The following is a 16805-nucleotide window of genomic DNA, read 5'->3' on the forward strand; positions in this document are numbered from 1 at the left end:
GACACCCCTGGTCTAAGCCATCAACCTGTCTTTTAGACCCGATTCCAACTAAACTGTTTAAAGAAGTTTTACCCTTAATTAACACCTCGTTATTAAATATGATCAACCTGTCTCTATTATCTGGCTACGTACCACAATCCAAGGACAACATACAAGGACTTGTCTCTGTTCTTGTCTTGTTAGACCTCAGTGCTGCCTACGACACTGTTGATCATGATATTCTACTACAGAGACTGGAACATTGTGTTGGCATAAAAGGAACCGCACTAAGCTGGTTCAAGTCCTATTTATCTGAGCGATCTCAATTTTTACACGTTAACGATAAATCCTCCATGACAGCTAAAGTCAGTCTTGGAGTCCCGCAGGGTTCTGTACTTGGACCGATTCTAGTCACCTTATATATGCTTCCTTTGGACAATATTATAAGGAACCACTCACAATAGGAACCACATAAACTTTCATTGTTATGCGGACGATACCCAATTATATCTATCAATTAAACCAGATGAAACCAATCAATTGGCTAAACTTCAAGCATGCCTTAAGGACATAAAAACTTGAATGTCTAGCAACTTTTTGATGTTAAACACAGACAAAACTGAAGTTATTATACTTGGCCCTAAACGCCTCCGAATCACATTTTCTAATGACATAGATTCTTATATTCTTATAGCACCACTGTAAGGAATCTTGGCGTCATCTTTGATCAGGAACTGTCTTTTAACTCCCACATAAAACAAATCTCAAGGACTGCCTTCTTTCATCTACGTAACATTGCAAAAATAAGACACATCCTGTCTCAAAATGATGCAGAAAAACTAGTCCATGCATTTGTTACTTCAAGGCTGGATTACTGCAACTCATTGTGATCAGGTTGTCCCAAAAAGCTGCTTAAGACTCTTCAGTTGATCCAAAATGCAGCGGCACGTGTATTGACAAGAACAAGGAAACGGGATCATATTACTCCTGTATTAGCTGCTCTGCACTGGCTCCCGGTACAATACAGAATAGAATTCAAAATCCTTCTCCTGACTTACAAAGCAATTAATGGTCAGGCTCCAGCACATCTTAAAGATCTCATAGTACCTTATAAACCGACTAGAGCATTGCGCTCCCAGACTGCAGGATTACTTGTAGTTCCTAGAGTCTCTAAGAGCACAATGGAGCCAGAGCCTTCAGCCATCAAGCTCCTCTCCAGTGGAACCAGCTTCCAGTTTGTGTTCGGGAGGCAGACCCCCTCTCCACATTTAAGAGCAGGCTAAAGACTTTCATTTTTGATAAAGCTTATAGTTTGGGCTTGCTCAGGATTGCCTTGGATCAGCCCCTAGTTATGCTGCTATAGGCTTAGACTGCCGGGGGACACCTCCCTGCTCTCTTCCTCTCTCCTCCCCTCCCTCTCTTCTTCTCCCTCTCTATCTGTATGCATTTATGTAAATGTATGTTACTAACTCATCATCTGGGGTATCATCCCCAGAGTTTCTGTGTCTCATGTGGCGGGTTGCCACTGATAAAGTTTACGTCAGGATCAGGAATCGTGGCTGCGCCTGCTGCCCTGGTCCTGCTGGACACCAGGAAGCCTTTTTGACATTTTCCTGGATTCACAACATAATTTCTGTCAAATGTTGTATTTGTACTATGTTGTTTATTCTGTACACATGACATTTATTGCACGTCTGTCCATCCTGGGAGATGGATCCCTCCTCAGTTGTTCTCCCTGAGGTTTCTTCCATTTTTCCCCCTTTAATTATGGGGTTTCTTTTAGGAAGTTTTTCCTTGTGCAATGCGAGGACCTAAGGACAGAGGGTGTCGTAACCTGTACAGTCTGTAAAGCACACTGAGACGAATGTATAATTTGTGATATTGGGCTATACAAATAAATTTGATTTGATTAGTAGATAATTGGGAGACCTTCTGGTCTGATCAGGAGTGACGGCATCCATCAGACTTTGGAAGGAACGGATCTCAAATCTACTAATATTACAAGTTTATTAGTGGACCTAATACATGTCAACCCGGGGTTGAGACCAGGAGGCAAAGTTGCAGTCTTACACACTTCTCTGTGCTTTCATCCAGGCAGTCACCCACTCAAATCCCCATAGTGACTGTGTCTGCCACACGACCACTGAAATTAATAAAATCAATGGTAAAAAGAAGAGGAGTTATACATAAAAACCTAATAAAAATTAACACCACCGCTGCAAAAGTGCAAATAAATAGACATGAAGAATATGTCAGTCTAAATGATTCTACTCCGCCTAGTCATATTAATACTGACGTTCCTCGAGGCACAGGCCGATGAGGTGGAGTTGCAGCCATATTCGACTCAAACCTATTAATCAAACATAAACCTAAACTAAACTATGACTCTTTTGAAAGCCTTGTTCTTACGCTTTCAAACCCAACATGCAAAACAATAAAGGCAATTTTATGTTTTATAGTCCTGGTCCGTATTCTGAATTTCTGTCTGAATACTCAGGATTCTTATCAAGTTTAGTCCTTAAAATAGATAAAGTAATTATTGTAGGTTGCTTTAATATTCATGTGGATTTTGATAGTGACAGCCTTAATACTGCATTTATTACATTATTCGATTCAATTGGGTTCAGTCAGAATGTACGTGAACCAACTCTCTGTTTAAACTCTGGATCTTGTGCTGGCATATGGTGTTGAAATTGAATGTCTGTCCACATAATCCTCTTCTGTCAGACCATATTTGTATAACTTTAGAAGTTCTGTTACTGGACTACAAGCCATTGTAGCCATTGAAAGGATTTGGCGAAATATCTTTTATTCCTATATCGCTCAGTAGTGACGACTTAATGAGCTTTTTTTAACGATAAAATTATAATTATTACAGACACAATTAATCTCCTCCTGCCCTCAATCGGTAATGACTTAACTTCAACCTCCAGAACCATAAAAACAGCTGTAACTCCTGAAAAATATCTAGATTGTTTTACTCCAACCCACCTTAACCAACTAACTTCAACAATTTCTTCATCTAAGCCAGGGGTCACTAACAGGCGGACCGCGGTCCGAGTCCGGACCCAGACGCCGACCTATACGGACCCGGATAATTTTTTAGCTTTGCGCATTCACATTCAGCTCGCACACACCTACACACACAAACAGAGGGGAGGAAAGGACCAGAGAATGACCGCACTGGTTTAGAGGTTCAGGAAACTCACAGACCAATTACATGCAAGTTAAGCTGTCCCACGTGATGCTACGCCGCCAATCAAATATGTTCATTCCAACCGGCAAACATTGCGACTCTGAAGTGAATACAGACAGATGAGAGGCGAGAGGTGAGTGACAGACGGAAAGACGAGTTAGCGATACAGGGAGAGAAGACGGAGAAAGGGAGAGAAACACAGATGAAGAGACGAGTGAGCGGCAGACAGGGAGAGAAAAATAACTACTCATGGCGCTCTCTAAGAAGAGAGAAGTCAACAGAGCTTTCAACCCAGAATGGACTCATTCATGTTCATCCTTCCCACTGGGAGCACAACACCAGTGTCTCATATGCTCAGAGACCGTGGTGCTCATTAAAAGTGATGATGTGAAACACCACTATGAGGCAAAGCACAACGTTATCGACAGCATGGTAGCTTTTGTGACACGTACCGAAGTGTCTCCACAATATGCCGCTTTTCTGTTGCCCCGCAAATGGGACATACACACTTTTCTTTCACTTTTTTTGAAAAAAATAATTCTTCCTCCCAATCATTGTGAAAATTGTTTGTTTAGCGTTGTTTAGTGTAAAAAAAATGCACCTAGCGCCCCATCATAGCTGCTACCGCTAGCTTGCAGTAGTGGGCCGTCAGGGCCAGCAAGGCCTTCTCTGCTCATCAGAATATACATTTAATTATTTATTTATTTTTTCACAAATATGTATTAAATTATTCCCCATAGTCTATTCTCTTCATTTCATAGCTTTCCTCTTGGTTGCGCTGCTTCCAGCCTCAGATCGACATTTGGAGGTCTGGCCTTTATGTTAGAGCTTTTATCCAATCATATTTCAGCCATAATGTGTTGCCAGGGTCCAAGAAATCTGCCCTTAGGCCTTCAGAATCAACAGTGTGGGCACCTGTCGCTTAAAGTGAACGGAGACAAAACTGTGTTAACCAATCAGATTTTGAGTTGGGGACACTGGGGCCAGCTAGCAGGCGTACGATAACGTCAGCACGTCCACGTCTTTTGATTGGATACGCACTATTGAGAGGCAGAGCTATGCAGAGCTAGCAAACTTTGAACAAGCTAATTTGTGTAGATTTCTACAAGCTGTTTTTTTTTAACCCACAATGGCTGAAGAAGGAGAAGAGATCGATTTGGTCGCCTATAGATATAATTACAACGCCATTTTCAAGACGAAGGTTTCAAGAAAAGATAGACATCGTGAGAAGAGAACGGCCAACCCCAACACTAGTGAGCCTATCACAGCTGGGAAAAGGGTTTGTCCGCCACTTTTAAATCACTAACTACGAGCGGTACCCCCGGCTCACAGCCTCCGAGAGGCACTGCACATTGTACTGCTGGGAATGCCTGTTATTTATAACTAAATGTTTCGGAAATATTAATATAACTCTGTTGTTAGGGTGATGCAATGCCCGGTTATACTGCGTTTCTGTCTAAATGTATAGTTTCTAGAGCCATGGCGTCATAATGATGGTATTAAGAGGTGGAATAATTCAGGTAGGACTGTGTAGGACATCACTGAAGGCCTAGGTGTAAAGTGCACGGCCCGAGACAGGGTCAGAGTTCATATATACATAAAACATTTGTTTTTTTTATTCTATATTCAGTATTGTCATTTTAAAATAAAGAATAATTCAAGTGTTATTGATTTTTCTTTTTTTTTTAACAGCAAAACAATTTTTTTAGACAGAGCTTCATGGTGACTAGTGCTATTTCTAGAACATGCCCTGGGGGCGACTCACGTAGTCCCTGCGGGCGACCAAGTGCCTGCGGGTGACCAAGTGCCTGCGGGCGACCAAGTGCCTGCGGGCGACCAAGTGCCTGCGGTCACCGCGTTGGCTACCCCTGTCCTAGAGTCTCTAAAAGTACAATGGGTGTAACGCCAGTTGACAGAATAGGACTCAAAAGCACGACTCAGACACAGGGGAATATCCAATATACCAATCTTTACTTACCAGAAACAGGTTCGGTACACGGGTGATCAATGGGAGAGAGGCAAACAAATCCTACAGGAGGCAGGTAAAAAGGCGTTCTCCAAAACACAGGCGGAGATCAGGAATAATCAAGACCATGGAGACGTTTGGAAAATGCTGGGACATTTGGTCATGAAAACACAAAGACGAACTGGCAACAGACAAAGGAACTGGAGTGCTATATAAAAAGGGAGAGACTAATGAAGGGAGTGACAACAGATGAGGTGACTGTAGGACTGATTGAACAGGTGAATATAATCAGGGCAGGAAGTGAAGTTGGCAGCAATGGGGAGGAGAGGTGAGTGACAAAACAAAACAGGAAACAGATCAAATGAAACTACAATTATGGGAGAGGGTTTGATGTTACAATGGGAGCCGGAGCCTTCAGCTATCAAGCCCCTCTCCTGTGGAACCATCTCCCAGTTTGTGTTCGGGAGGCAGACACCCTCTCCACATTTAAGAGCAGGCTAACGGGCTGGCTATGGCTTGCCTTGGACCAGCCCCTAGTTATGCTGCTATAGGCTTAGACTGCCGGGGGACACCTCTCTGCTCTCCTCCATCTCTTGCTCTCCTCCATCTCTTGCTCTCCGTAATGCATTTATGTAAATGTGTGTTACTATCTCAGCATCCGGGGCATCATACCCGGAGCTTCTGTGTATCTCATGTGGCAGGTTGCCACTGTTAAAGTTTACGTTTGGATCATGAATTGTGGCTGCGCCTGCTATCCTGGTTTTTAGAGACACCGGGAAGCCTTTTTGACATTATCCTGGATTCATCTTTTTTCGATCACACCATCAGTTCTGTCACATGGATGTTGTATTTTTACTATGTTGTTTATCCTGTACACACAACATCTATTGCACGTCTGTCCGTCCTGGGAGAGGGATCCCTCCTCAGTTGCTCTCCCTGAGGTTTCTTCCATTTTCCCCCCTTTAATTGTTGGGTTTCTTTTAGGGAGTTTTTCCTTGTGTGGTGCGAGGGTCAAAGGACAGAGGGTGTTGTATGCTGTACAGTCTGTAAAGCCCACTGAGATAAATGTGTAATTCGTGATATTGGGCTATATAAATAAATTTGATTCGATTTCCACAGACTTTGTCCACTTCAAATATCTAAGTGCAGGTCCCAGGATATTGGAAGTGGATAAGGTAGTATCTCCCACAGGCATGTGATTTGGGATCTGAAACGTGAGTAATATGGGGCCCCAGGAGCAAACCTTGTAAGCTTCAGCCTCTTCGCCCAAGGCATTGTGGAGATATGACCCTGTCCACTTCCAATACCCTGGGATCTATGGTAAGGTATGGGAAGTGGACAAAGTCTGTCCACTTCACATAGTGCAGGGCCCAGGGTATCGGAAGTGGACAAGGTCACATCTCTACAATGCTAAGAGCTATACCCCTACAACTTTGTAATTCTAATCCCTGGGGACAGTTCTCCAAGTATGCTAGTTTAAAAGTGAATCGGAGTAAATTACATTTAAGCCAAACATTAAAGGTTGTCCTATCATCTAATTGTTCCCACACATCTTAATCCTGGGCATGGGGGGATAGTACAGTCCAAATCCCAGCCTCTTAGCCAAAGGCATTGTGGAGCTATGACCCTGTCCACTTCCAATAAGGTAAGGTACGTGAATTAAACAGACTTTGTCCACTTCCCTTACCTTAATATAAAGCCCAGGGTATTGGAAGTGGTCAGGGTCGTAACTTCCACAGGCTTTTGATTTGGAAGCTGAAACTTGAATATATTGGTCCCTGGGGTCAAGCAGAACTGAATAAAGAAATATAAAAGGAAATGTAAAATGAAATAAAGAAGTTTGTGGAAATATATAGGGGGAGAAATGTGAAGGGAAAATAATGCAGGAATAAATAAAGACATGAATAAATAATAAACATGTATTCATTATTTCTAATTATATAATAAATACGAAGGTAAAGCAAATTAAAATATCAATTTGTGTCACATTTTCTCAATTAATTATTGCCTATATTTATTTTTAATATTATTTTTTGGTATATTTAATGCCATATTAATTTATTAGACACCCACCAACAGGGTTTTGATCTACTTACGTAAACTTAGTTAATAACCAATTCCGAAGTTGAACCTTTCTGACATCAGTGCTTAGATTCTTAAAAAAGATTAAGAAATGCTGGGATTGTGCCATAAATATGTAGCGTATATATCAGCAGAAGACACACAAAAAACAGGTTTTCCAACTCACTAGTGGTAAAGCTCCTCACTACAAAGTAAGTAAGGATCTCACACACGGTGAAAAAATTACTTTATCAAAATCCATCCATCCATCATCTAACGCTTATCCGGGATCGGGTCGCAGGGGCAGCAGCTCCAGTAAGGAACCCCAATCTTCCCTTCTCCGGGCCACATCCTCCAGCTCCGACTGGGGAATCCTGAGGCGTTCCCAGGCCAGTGAGGAGATATAATCTCTCCACCGAGTCCTGGGTCTTCCCTGGGGTCTCCTCCCGGCTGGACATGCCTGGAACACCTCCCTAGGGAGGCGCCCAGGTGGCATCCTTACTAGATGCCCGAACCACCTCAACTGGCTCCTTTCAACGTAAAGGAGCAGCGGCTCTACTCCGAGTCTCTCACGGATGGTTGCGCTTCTCACCCTATCTCTAAGGGAGACGCCAGCCACCCGTCTGAGAAAACCCATTTCGGCCGCTTGTACCCGTGATCTCGTTCTTTCGGTCATGACCCAGCCTTCATGACCATAGGTGAGGGTAGGAACGAAGATCGGCCGGTATATTGAGAGCTTTGCCTTCTGGCTCAGCTCTCTTTTTGTCACAACAGTGCGGTAAAGTGACTGTAATACCGCCCCCGCTGCTCCGATTCTTCGGCCGATCTCTCGCTCCATCGTCCCCTCACTCGCGAACAAGACCCCGAGGTACTTGAACTCCTTCACTTGGGGTAATGGCTCATTCCCTACCCGGAGTAGGCAATCCATCGGTTTCCTGCTGAGAGCCATGGCCTCAGATTTAGAGGTGCTGATCCTCATCCCAAATGCTGCACACTCAGGTGCAAACTGATCCAGTGACTGTTGAAGGTCACAGACCGATGATGCCATAAGGACCACATCATCTGCAAAGAGCAGCGATGAGATCCTCAGGTCACCGAACTGCAACCCCTCTCCTCCACGACTACGCCGCGATATCCTGTCCATGAAAATCACAAATAGGATTGGTGATAAAGCGCAGCCCTGGCGGAGGCCAACATTCACTGGAAACGAGTCCGACTTACTGCCGAGTATCCGGACACAACTCTCGCTTTGGGCGTACAGGGATTGGATGGCCCTCAAAAGTGACCAACTCACCCCATACTCCCGCAGCACCTCCCACAGTATCACCAGGGGGACCGGTCATACGCCTTCTCCAGATCCACAAAACACATGTAGACCGGATGGGCGTACTCCCAGGCCCCCTCCTGGATCCTTGCAAGAGTAAAGAGTTGGTCTGTTGTTCCACGACCAGGACGGAATCCGTATTGTTCCTCTTCAATCAGAGGTTCGACTACCGGCCGAACCCTCCTTTCCAGTACCTTGGAGTAGACTTTACCAGGGAGGCTGAGAAGTGTGATACCCCTGTAGTTGGCACACACTCTCTGGTCCCCCTTTTTAAATAGGGGAACCACCACCCCGGTCTGCCAACCCCTAGGCACTGACGAGGCGTGTCAACCAAGACAGCCCCTCAACACCCAAAGCCTTCAGCATTTCTGGACGGATCTCATCAACCCCTGTGGCTTTGCCACTGTGGAGTTGTTTGACTACCTCAGTGACTTCCATCAGGGAAATTGACGATGATCCGAACTTCAAACTTTTCCCACACCCGCTGCTTTGCCTCTAACACGGCAGAAGCTGCCGCCCTTCTAGTCCTTCGATACCCTGAAACTGTTTCCAGAGTCCTCCAGGATAACATAACCCGGAAGGACTTCTTCAGTCGGACGGCTTCCCTGACCACCGGGGTCCACCGCGGTGTTCGAGGGTTACCGCCCCTTGAGGCACCTAAGACCTTGAGACCACAGCTCATCACCGCAGCTTCAGCAATAGAGGTTTTGAACATCGCCCACTCAGGTTCAATGCCCCCAACCTCCACAGGGATGTCTGAAAAGCTCCGCTGGAGGTGTGAGTTAAAGATCCCCAGGACAGGGGCTTCCTCTAGACGTTCCCAGTTCACCCGCACTACCCGTTTGGGTTTACCAGGTCTGTCCAGAGTCTTCCCCCACCCCTTGATCCAACTCACCACCAGATGGTGATCAGTCGACAGCTTCGCCCCTCTCTTCACCCGAGTGTCCAAAACATGCGGCCTCAGATCAGATGATACGATTACAAAATCGATCATTGACCTTTGGTCTAGGGTGCTCTGGTACCATGTGCACTTATGAGCATCCTTATGTTCGAACATGGTGTTTGTTATGGCCTTTATCAAAATACTGTGTTTTTTTTCACAACAGATGCATAATTATTTCATGTCTCTGTGGATCCTCTTCATGGACTGAAGGAAGAATTTAAGTAATCCAAGTTGGCCAAAAATGCCGCTCACACCCACATTTTCACATCAGTTACCTATAGCCACCCTGTGGTGATCTAACATCAATTAACAGCAGTTGTTAACAAATAACACATTTCCAAATGGAGTTTCATCATCAATGAAAAAGACAGAAAAAGAGTTAATTGTCACTATGAAAGATGTTGGTTCATCACATGTAAACAAAGCATTTATGATCAGACTGTTTTGGTTTGCTCATAGGTCTTGTTAAAGCGACAGTCAGTGGTTTGATGCCGATCGATTGAGAAATGTAGACGATACAGTTCTTGTAAAAGTCAAATATGATGTTGGATTAACATGAAATGTTATTCTGTGTGTGCACATTGGGTGGTGCTGTAGTATTATCCTGGGATCAGGTATAAAGGCCAGAAGGTCACTGGTGTCGTCAGGTGTTTGACTTTGAAAATGTAAATGAATTTTGACCGCTGGTTTTGAACTACGGTTTTCTAGTTTAGACAAGATTTACAATGAAATTTATGTTTCAATGTCATGTATTTCCCTTCAGCAAACAAATATATTATTATTGAATACACATAGTTCTAGCTTCAGTGAGATTACATTTGCCCTCTATAAATCAATGCAAATGTGTGTTTCTGTAATTGTATTTAGAGTTCTGCCAGCGACCTTCTTGTCCAACTAATTATGATATTCCTTTGAGGCTAACAATGAAATTTGTGTTTCAATGCCATGTATTTCTACCGTCAACAAATACATATTCTTGTTGAATAAACATAATTATTGCTCCAGTGAGAAGCATCTTCTCCTTTATAAGTCACGGAAAATGGATGTTGCTGTAATTATATTTAAAGGATGCTCAATAAATAAATGAATACATAATATAAAGGGCACACAGCTGAAAGTTAGCTGAACATTTGTTTATTCCTCTTGTGAAGCATAGGTTGTGAACATGGGGGTTAACAATAAAAGTACACACTGTAAGTCTGGTCCTGAGTACAACACAAATAAACAGATGTGTTGCCACATTAGAATACTGTTGACAGTTAACAAAATGCTCAAACAAAGTTTCTCCATGACTGAATATAGTGACAAAATTCTGCTGGGATGATTTGATTTGATTTGATTTGAGTTACAGCTGTAAAAAAGAAGAGTGTTTGCAATGTGGAGGACTATAAATGTGATTTTGCCATTTGGTGAGGATGTAAGCTCATTTTGTGTCTTTCCAGCATAATGAGCAGCATCTTACCCCATCTAGTGGTCTTTCAGTATTAGGCCTTCCACACTGAGTACCGAAAGAAACACACTGCACACTGCTTATACGTATATATAGGCCCTATAGGTGTGTTTATATATATATACAGTGTATATATATATATATATATATGATATGGAGGCTGCAACCTGGTGGCATAATAATAATAATAATAATAATAATAATAATAATAATAATAATAATAATAATAATAATAATAATAATAATAATAATAATAATAATAATAATAATAATAAAGACTTGGTTTGTTTGTTTGGTGTATTTTTTTTTGTGATGGCCAAACTTTAATAATTACATTTCAGCCCAAGCTTTGTTAGGAATGTTTTACATCACATTACATTACAGTTCATTTAGCTGACGCTTTTGTCTAAAGCGACTTACAATAAGTGCAAACAATCATGAGGATACAACTCTGAACAGCAAGAATCTTACAAGTACATTAGCTTCAAAAGCTTTTTGAGTTATAATTGCATTTGTATACTTCTTAGATCGTTAAATATGCCTATGGATTTGTGTTGAATGTGTGTGATTGTGATTCAGAAGTTTCAATATGAGTATGTGTCATTAAATGTAGCTTTGAGAGCACAGAACGAGACAGTTCTGAGTGGAAATATATACTCAATAATTATTGTGCTCTATGTACTTCATTCAGATGTTTGATGCATCATACAAATGCATTATCTAAAATTAATTATTTTGGGAAAGTCTGCAAACAGATTCACAAACAGGTTTTCAGATATTTTATGTGTTTACATATTAGTAAAATAAGTATCAACCGCTGTTTAGGGTGGAGTATGTCATGTTAATACTCTTGACTTTGTTGGCTTGAAAGCTCAGTTGACTACTTTTTAACATCTACTAAGCTTGTCATGAATGTGTATGATTTAACACACCTCTACTCCAATGTCTACACATAAAGAGGCAGTACGCTACTGTTCACTCCACTACTATTGTGAAAACAGTCGTGTAATATATATACAGTATATCTCAAAAGTGAGTACACCCTTTAGATTTTTGCAAATATTCTGTTATATCCTTTCAGGGGATAACATTATCCTACTGAAACTTTGATATAACTTAAAGTAGTCAGTGTGCTGCTTGAATAACAGTATAGATTTATTGTCCTTTGAAAATTACTCAGTACACAGCTGTTAATGTCTAAACAGCTGGCAACAAAAGTGAGTACACCCCATAGTGAACATGTCTAAATTGTGCCCAAAGTGTCAATATTTTGTGTGACCACCATTGTTATCTAGCACTGCTTTAACCCTCCTGGGCATGGAATTCACCAGAGCTGCACAGGTTGCTTCTGGAATCTTCTTCCACTCCTCCACGACGACATCACGGAGCGCACGGATGTTGGACACCTTGCACTCCTCCACCTTCCTCTTGAGGATGCCCCACATGTGCTCAATTGGGTTTAGGTCTGGAGACATACTTGGCCAGTCCATCACCTTAACCTTCAGCTTCTTCAGCAAGGCCGTTGTCATCTTGGAGGTGTGTTTAGGGTCATTATCATGTTGGAAAACTGCCCTACGGCCCAGTTTCCGAAGAGAGGGGATCATGCTCTGCTGCAGGATGTCACAGTATATATTGGAATTCATGTGTCCCTCAATGAAATGCAGCTCCCCAGTGCCGGCAGCACTCATGCAGCCCCAGACCATGATGCTGCCACCACCATGCTTGACTGTAGGCAAAACACATTTGTCTTGGTACTCCTCACCAGGGTGCCGCCACACACGCCGGACACCATCTGACCCAAACAGGTTTATTTTGGTCTCATCAGACCACAGGACATGGTTCCAGTAACTCATGTTCTTGGATTCATTGTCTTCAGCAAACTGTTTGCGGGCTTTCTTATGCATCGGTTTCAGAAGGGGCTTCTGTCTGGGGCGACGGCCATACAAACCGATTTGATGCAGTGTGCGGCGTATGGTCTGGGCACTGACAGGCTGACATCCCACTTCTGCAACCTCTGCAGCAATGCTGGAAGCACTCGCACGTCTATTTTTGGAAACCAACCTCTGGATATGACGCTGAGCACGTGGACTCAACTTCTTTGGTCGACCCTGGCGAGGCCTGTTCCGAGTGGAACCTGTCCTGGAAAACCGCTGTATGATCTTAGCCACTGTGCTGCAACTCATTTTCATGGTGTTGGCAATCTTCTTATAGCCAAGGCCATCTTTGTGAAGCGCAATAATCCTTTTTTTCAGCCGCTCAGAGAGTTCCTTGCCATGAGGTGCCATGTTGTCCAGCATTCAGAGAGAATTGTGCCCAAAACACCAAATTTAACAGCCCTGCTTATCATTTACACCTGAATCCTTGTAACACTAACGAGTCACATGACACCAGGGCGGGAAAACAACATCATTGGGCACAATTAGGACATGTTCACTATGGGGTGTACTCACTTTTGTTGCCAGCTGTTTAGACATTAACAGCTGTGTACTGAGTAATTTTCAAAGGACAATAAATCTATACTGTTATTCAAGCAGCACACTGACTACTTTAAGTTATATCAAAGTTTCAGTAGGATAATGTTATCCCCTGAAAGGATATAACAGAATATTTGCAAAAATCTAAAGGGTGTACTCACTTTTGAGATATACTGTATATATATATATATATATATATATATATATATATATATATATATGCTGAGGCTCTAAAGCTTTGCAAGTCAAGAGAAAATAACCATGATGTCATCAACACATTTATAACAGAGAGCCTGTGTGCCTGTTTGGAGTTTAGTAGAAACTGGTGTTTTCGATGCAGAGAGGGTATAATGGAAACATTAGTTGCATTATGTGAAAAGTAGATCCAGTGTTTTATAGCTTGACCCTTAGGCTACACGGGATCATAGACTGGATGGGAATCAAAGTCAGGATATCCCTCACCATTCTTTTTTTAATCCGTCTGTTGCAAGTCCCCCAACTTTCTGGAAGTGCAATGCTAAATTGGTGAAGTATATATTTAAGTACATTTACATTTCTGTTTGTATGTGTTTGCTTTATGCTGCTCACAGTCTGCCTTATCATTTGCCATAGCATGAGTGTAGATAAATGAAACATGCCTCAATACAGGTAAATGTATATACTACTGTAATAGCATGGTGGGAGAGGCATGCTGTATTTTCTATGCTAAATTTAAACCCAATAATGACAACTCAAATCTTCTTTCTTACACTACACTTGTTTGCCCAGTTTTCTCAGTATGTTATGTGATGGAAAGTAATCTGCAGTATTCAGCATGCATCACTAGAGGGTAGTACAAGTGTAGAAATTGGAAGCAGATGGCAGGCCTGCAGTCTTCCATCATGGAAATAGGAGATTACGACTTGGACAAAGAGATCTCGAATTAGCTGGCTGTTAAAATTACTTATCAAACTGAAATAGTAAAAAATAGTAATATCATTCAATATCATCTGCATATTTGCATTGTTGATATACTGTTAAATGTAAAATTATGAGGTGTTTTGCTTCTTTAAAGAATCGGAATCAGAATAACAGTGTATTGCCAAGTAGGTTATTCACTTACAAGGAATTTGCCTTAGCGTTAGATGCATACAATAAGGATATTGAGAGAAAATAAAAATGGCAAAAAACGGCAATAGTCAAGAAACGTAATTTTAGAATAAAAGATTCAAATATATATTTTTAAATATTATAAAAAATATTATAACACAACTATGTACAATATAACTGTATTTTGTGCAGAATGTACAAAGATAGTGATCAGAGGATGTGCAAGAGTCCTTAAGAATTGCCTTTGTACAATATAATATATGTATTGTGTTAACTGTTGAAACTGCATAATATTACTAATTCAACATGGATAGTAATAACAATATCCTGTGACATATAATATTAATAATAAGAATTTAAACTTATAAACTATGTGTTTGTAGTAGTATTTTTTGCTGCATAATAAAAGTCCCAATTAAGTTTGTTCAGCAAAATTGGTTGCAAAAAATTTGCTTTTTCAGTCTGTCTATAAAAGCAATGTTACAATATTTCCAAATGAGGTCATAACAGGCTATGTGAAATGTTCCATCTGACACAAACAGACATTTACAGTTTGCTCAAGAATATGAATTTAAATGTGGCACTGTATGTAAAAAGAAGGTTGCCGTAAGAAAGTGTTACTCAGTCGGCTGATAGATATCAGCAGTACAGATGTACACGACAGTTGCACTTGGCATGTCTAAAATAAGAAGATTTGTGTTTTTCTAAACCACACTCCTACGGTCAGAACAAATTTTGATTAAGTCATCCTTCTAAGCATGTTGGGAACGAGTTCTCCGACAGGTCGGCATATTCTTGAGCGAAAACAAAGAGCTGTCTATGATTCAAAACAGTGCTGAGCTAACTGAGCATCTGTGCTGATTATCTGATCTGCCCTCAGCTCGTTCTGCAACTAACACTTTACTAACTTAACAGCACAAGCCTTTCTCTACAGGCAAATACAAAATCAAGAAAAGCTGATCAAAGAATATAATTTACTCATCATTTTAGGCTTGATATCAATCTGTATGACTCCAAATCATCTCACTAAGCAGTGTCACGTTGCAGCTCATGCACATGAAAACAAAACAAAGCTGTGTTTATCTGCTAAAAGATACAAAGATTCTGACCCAAGTTCATACATACATAGGATATACATACAGGACGCAAAAATACATTGCCACAAAGCTAACAACAGGGCTAATTTTCTTAGATCATGAAGAGTTGCCATTTTGGAATGTATATGGTTTTCACAGCACAGAAATGGGATGTGAGATCGAAGTAAACAGTAAGTAGATACAACTTACTCTTGTTTTCCCCTACTTTTATTCACAAGAACAACGCTGATAATGTTAGTAGAAGTGCCTCCAGAACCACTAACCAGACCACACACACACACACACAGGTCAGCAGTAACACGCAGACGTCTCTAGCTCTGCCTCAGCGCTCTGTAGCACCATCACAAGCAAGTCTTTTCCAGACATTTAAAGCCAACCAATGCTCCCATTCAAACCACACCTGGTCAAGTTTGAAAACATGACTAGGGCATTTTAATTAGATGCAATTAGAGGTGGCGACCAAGCGGACAGCTGGATGCGCCCCCTGCTTTTTAGACTGAAGAAAAAGGATGCTCTAATTAGGCTGGAGGCTACTTTTATTCATGTGACCTGTGGAGACCTCCCGCAAGCTCTTTAACGTCACCGCTCTGACAATTAAAATGGGACTTCCTTTGAATGAGCTGTGCATGTTGACATAAACAGACACCATTACATTCACTGCATTGGGATTAGTTGAACAAACAGCAACAGGTGACCAGCAGAGGAGGAGGTGGATAAAACCGCAGCATGTTTCTTTAAACACTAGCCCATGCGTAGTACTTATATAGATAAATATTAGGCCAATGATCCACGTTAATAAAAAATGTTGTGTGACAGAATTTTTCTGTTACATATTCCTTTACTCAACATTGGACACAGCAGTGAGTATATGGGTATTTTACATTATTTTGCCGGCTTCATATTTAAAACACACCAAACTTTGGCTCAGGTGTCTTTCTAGGATGCCTCTGGCCAAAACGTCCATTCTTAAACGTTCAAACAGTCTCATGTAATCTATTCCTTATTTTGCCTGGGGACCAAACGAAGCCCGTTCAAGGACCTCCAGAACTCCCTCAAAGACTCCTCTTGGACCTCCACAATGGGCAACAACGCTTTTAAAAAGGCATTCAGAGTTCTTCTTCCTGTGACAAATTAGCTATCAACACTTTTCATACAGCCCAATTTCATGTGCCATTTGTGTCACTTAGACCAAACTGGCTATCACACATGAATCATTTTCTTGGCAG

The sequence above is a fragment of the Cottoperca gobio genome, chromosome 15 (assembly GCF_900634415.1).
Source record: "Cottoperca gobio chromosome 15, fCotGob3.1, whole genome shotgun sequence".
NCBI lineage: Eukaryota > Metazoa > Chordata > Actinopteri > Perciformes > Bovichtidae > Cottoperca > Cottoperca gobio.